Source organism: Pseudorasbora parva, chromosome 16 (genome assembly GCF_024679245.1).
Source record: "Pseudorasbora parva isolate DD20220531a chromosome 16, ASM2467924v1, whole genome shotgun sequence".
Lineage (NCBI taxonomy): Eukaryota > Metazoa > Chordata > Actinopteri > Cypriniformes > Gobionidae > Pseudorasbora > Pseudorasbora parva.
This window is the reverse complement of record NC_090187.1, coordinates 6148409-6154408: the sequence shown is the minus strand read 5'-3', so window position 1 is coordinate 6154408 and position 6000 is coordinate 6148409.

The window sequence follows — 6000 nt, the reverse complement described above, 5'->3', positions numbered from 1 at the left end:
CTTTTTGGAAAATGCTCAAATCACTAATCCTGTTATTAGTGCAGTCGTATTTAAATCTTGTCATTTAATTAACAAGTTTATGATGTTCCAAATGAAAAGGGCTTTCACATTTACATGTGCAGCGGTAGAAAAAAATGTTTCCATTTGAAGAAAAGATGAAGGCATGTAAACAATGAACATTAAAATAAATAAAAGTGGCAAAAGCAATTTAATAGTTGTGTATTTCAACGTCGGGTATTTCAGAAACGATTTATTTATAAATGCCACATTGAAGCCACAAGTACATACTAACTTAGAAGATTCTGAAATAACTCCAACAGATTAATGAAAATTTCCAATTCGCATTTGCTCTGCACAGATGCATGGTATCCAGAGATAATGGAAACAGCTTAAAGTGTAACATTTATTTTAAAGTGCCCTTGTTACACTGTAATGATACATTTAAGTACTACTGGGAAATATTAATAAACAACACATAGGCTACTTACTACAGGGCTATGGTAGGATTGGGGTTTGGCTGAGGGTTAGTTACATAATTATGCATAATTTACTGTTATTACTTCAGTAAGTACATGTAACATATGTAACCCTGGACCACAAAACCAGTCATAAGGGTCCACTTTTTTTCCAATTGATATTTATACATCAATAAATACAGCTGAATACATGAGCTTTTCATTGATGTATGGTATGTTAGGATAGGACACTATTGCAGAGAGACAACTATTCTGGAATCTGAGGGTGCAAAAATCTAAATTTTGAGAAAATCACCGTTAAAATTGTCCAAATTAAGTCCTATTACTACTAACAATAATTTCTTTTATATATTTACAGTAGCAACTATACAAAATATCTTCATGGATCATGATCTTTACTTAATATCCCAAAGATTTTTGGCATAAAAGAAAAATCTATAATTTTGCCATTATGTGGTTATTGCCACAAATATGCCATGCATGACTGCTTTTGTGTTTCAGGGTCACATATATAACAAGGACAGTGTAAAATAAGAAAAGAAAATAATAATATTAATTAACTACATGTACTTACTATAGGATAGGGTTAGGATTAGAGTTTGGTTTATGGTTAGTTGCATGTAATTATGCTTAATTTACCATCATTACTTCAATAAGTACATGTAACAAAGACTTTGTAAAGTGTTATCCAATGTTTAATATCTGCCATTTAAATGTTCTGTTTTGACAATACAAAGATGCCAAACTTGACAACAAACTCTTTGCTGCTCCATCCTGCTGTTTATGAATTTGAATAAGCTTGCACACTGCAGCCTTCTTCTCTCTGACCTGAAAAAGCACCACTGTTCACAGCCGTCTCAAAATCAACCACCTGCATTCTGACACCCCTATCTGTAGTATCTCCTATTGATAAAAAGAGAGGCAATTCAGAGACGATAAATGCAACATTTTCTCCTGGAATGATAAAGCACATCCTGGCTCTGAAGCGCAAGCGGTGATATCTACATGCATTGCTGTGGTACTCCAAAGATAAGACAGGAATCAGGAAGACACTAATGTGATTGCACTTTACTGATGTTAGATAGATGGTCATGTGCCTCGAATAAGCTTTTTTTTGTATCTCTAACTCTTCTCCTTTCTATCACTCACTCTCTCGTTGTGTTTCGTTCATTGGAACCCTATGCTGTGGTGAGGACAGATGAGAATCAGAGGGAATTATGGGCCAAGGTGACCCATTTAAATGAGAGTGAACATTATGGGTTTAAATGAGAGTCTCCGTACTGGGTTTGACATTTTATAAGTTAACTTGAAACATGCAACCCATTTACTTCCGTAATTTGATGTATTTCTGAGTACAACCAGAAATAAAATTGGGTGGGATTTGAATTCATCCATTGGGAGTTGAGTGTGAGAAGTGGGTATCTCATGACAGAATGGAGCCAAGCAATGAGGACCTCGGGATCATGATAGCTTCTGCTTGACTGGTGCATCTAGCCTTGGAAGTCCAATATTATTTGAATTCTGCTGTTTGTTGGTGGAACCATGTGGACTTGTGGACATTTTTCAGCTAATCACTTGGTTTATGAAGTCACATTTTAATGGTGAATTCTGAAGACAAACATTGGATTTATTTGGAATAATGTCCATTGGTGATTTGTCAAATTTGAATTCATTTTTAATTTAAAGGGGCAGTTGAAATACAAACCCGATTCCAAAATAGTTTAGACACTGTACAAATGACATATCAAATGTTTAAGCTGAATACATACATTTTACAGCGCTGGGAAGATGAATCTGTATTTAAACTGGATCATTAATGTAAAATTGTTTTTGAATTTGGTGCCTTCTAGACTGAGAAAAGACAGAAAATGTATTTTTGTCTCATGGGGATGAAAGACAACAATTCCCAGAATGCTTTGCTGCCCTGTGAGGCCATTCCCAAAGCCACCGCTACTAGATTACTGTGACTGAGTTGGAGAAGACACTACAATTAAAAACTGAACGTGTCTGTTCAATATAATGAGTGAGTCTGATGAGCTCCCTGATGAGAGCTGAGGTAATCGCGACCACACATATATTCATACATTCACAATGCGTGTTCAGTCTGGCACGTTTTCAGTTCATGCCTTTGGAAGCTTAACTTTCATATAAATTAATTTGAGAAGTTAAAACACTTACATTGCTCAGCATAGCTCCGTTTAAATGAGTGCCTGTAGCTGCGAGCTGAGCTGTGAGTGTGGTCTCCATCCCCCATGAGCGGGTTCAAAACATGCGGAAATGGCTCTCTCTGCTGGCTGTAGTCTTTAGCCTTTGGCTAATAATTCCTCCAATGACGCAAATATCATCAATTTGCGTCATCGGAGGAATTTTTCAAGAACTAAAATGCATAAATCTCTTGTCTCAGGGGGATGGGGGGCACAATCATTTGAATATACTCCAGGGTTTCTACTGATACAAAGCCATATGCTAATCGCTGACGTAACCATTTAAATGTCATGGCATCAACACATGTCAAAAAAGTTGTGACAAGGTCATGTTTACCACTGTGTGGCATCCCCTCTTCTTTTTATAACAGTCTGCAAATGTCTGGGTACTGAGGAGATAAGTTGCTCAGGTTTAGGAATAGGAATGTTGTCCCATTCTTGTCTAATACAGGCCTCTAGTTGCTCAACTGTCTTAGCTTTTCTTTGTTGCATCGTCCTCTTTCTGATGCGCCAAATGTTTTCTTTGGGTGAAAGATCCCATATTGATTGATTTTTAGTCTGATTCAGGGGGAATCAGAATGCCAAATCCTGACTGACAAGAGGAGCTGGGGATGGAGGAGGGTAATTAGCTCCGGAGAAATGTGATAGCAGCTGAGAATACTTGGAGCTTATATATGCATGCTGTGATTAGCATATAGGTAGACGTGATCAGCTAATGAAAGCTTGACTAATGGGACCTGCCAAAACTAATGCTATAAACTCAATGTGCAAGTGGAAGTACTGTAAGATAATCAATAAAAATCTATTTTGAGTACTGATTTAATGCGGACAGAGAACAGCTAATATGTCTGTTTCTGGGACTGTAGTTCATCATGTCACACACTCTAAATAATCGTTTAGGTCAATTCATTCAAATAACCATGCTATCATGCAGTCCCACCTATGTAACATGGCTCCTTCTAAAAGAAACACAATCACAGCCATGGATTATAATTTAAAATGTTATTGTTGCAGCAAAATGTTTTTATAAGAGTTTTATACAATTATGAAGTGACACTCAAATAGTACAACATGATCTCATGGTAATTCGTATCAATGGTACCTGACTGTAAAGCCAAACGACCATCCAAATGAACCAAGTATCTGCAAGATGCAAATGTCTTTATGAATAACAACATTTCAATGTGCTTGAGGTAGCAGCATAACTAAAGGAATCCAGCCCTCATTCAGCACACATCTGCAATTAATCACCAAGCTTTTTTCTAAACCCCAACCTCCATATGCCATGATGGATAACTCATGTTGTCCCTATTCCCTATCTACAGACTATAAATCCACCTTATCGGCAAATTCCTGTTCACATCTACCTTTTCGTTCACTTTTCTTTACTGTCAAGTTTACCCCCCCCCCCCAAAAAAACAGTGTTTGTTCAGTGCTTCCTTACCACCAGATGCTGCCTGTCTTCACTGATGTTGATGCAATTATAGGCAAGCTGTTTGAAATGAACAATTCAAACATGGTGTTGGAAAACGATTGAACACTTGTGTACAAAGCTCTGTGCTTGAAAGAGCAGACCCAGCACATCATGGGACGTCCCCTAGCCCAAATAATTCATCACTGCAATAGTAGGGTACGTCCCCTATAAGAAACAGGTGGGTTACTTTCAAAATATATTCCATTATACATTATTAATGATCTGTTAAATGTAATTGGGTTGCACTTTATTTGAAGGTGACATAGTTGCAAGTAGTGAGTATTATTAATTAACTGTACTGTTATTAATCCAATGTATTTACAATATAGTTAGGTTAAGGGTTTGTTACCAATGCATAATTTACTATTATTACTAGTAAGTACATGTAGTAACGTCCAACTACATCACCTTAAAATGAAGTGTTACCTGTAATTGTTTTTGCAGATTGGTTTGGTGAAAAACATACGTTTAAACTTGAAAATCCTCTCTATGTCAGAAAAACAAAATAACTATTTTATCTTAGAAAAAAAAAACTCCAAAGTTACACTGACTCCAAAAAGTAAAGCAGATATTTCAAATCATGTATTCCAGCAGTTCTTCATCAGTGGAGCAACTGCCTTTTTGCAAAGATGATAATGCAATGCATAACAATCTCCAGGTAGGCTTTTATAGTTCCCCTTGACAGCCTTTTATAATTTATTTATTTCTTTTTTTATTCATATTTTAATGATAAAAATCCTGCAAACCACAAAGTATAATGTTTTCAGGTCACATCCTTTTAAGACCTAAGGCAGTTGTTCCAGAAAGCTTTATAAACCATTTATGAATATGTATGCCATATTGTTCTAATGAACCAATTGCTGAAGAGTCAAAAGTATGTGCAGTGTAAAGCATAAAAAAGCAACAGCTGCCTTATTAAAACTTCCGTGGTCAAATAGTTTCAAGTTCTTTTAACAATAAAGAGCTGATTTGCATTAAAATCCTGTACATATATAATCTCTGCATCTAGACTAGAGTTGTATCAAAATTAAATACAATGAGGCATGTGAATGCTTCCATTTACTCAAGGGATTGCATGTGATCTTTATCAGGAATTGAAGTCAAGGATCCAGGCTGAACCAATCCAGCCAGGCTTAAAAAAAATTTTTTTAAAATTTTAAAGTACCAATGGATTTTATCTGTTGGCCACACAGTCTTAAGGAACATGTGAATAAGGAGAACAGACAAAGGCTCAGCACTCATTCTTGAGAGGCTTCATTGTGCAGGATCAGAGCAGAAGAGATGTTGTTTCTCACCGTCACCATCTGTGGTCATCCTGTCAAGAAGTCAGAGACACAGAGTTTAAGTATGTAGAGCCAAACTTTTTGGAAACGCAAAATTGTTCAACTGCAGCTCAAAATGACAACAAAAGCACTATTATAATGGTCATTTTTTTCCTCATGGTTGATCATCTGTTAAAGAATATTTCCATGGCTCATTCATAATAAAAGACAATGGCAATTCATTCACAAGGAGACAAGGGAGTCCTGCCGTTACTTTATTCATAAAGCACTGACGCATAGGCTACACACTGCAGCTAAATATGGAATTTGGCTTTTTAAAGAAGTGACAGTCTCACAATGGAATTCACTCATGAAAAAGATGTTGGCATATAAAAAAAATGTATGGTCGTTATTGAATGTGGTTTTTACTTCAAAACTTAAGGATTTAAATATGCTGCAAAATTAGCAATGATGTTTAGGATGAAAACTAGTATTGTGGCCTAGCCTGATGTGGTCATACTCAATTCTAGTCAGAATATGAGTCTGAAACTGCTCCATTGGGCTGTGATTATGGGGCGTGTTTC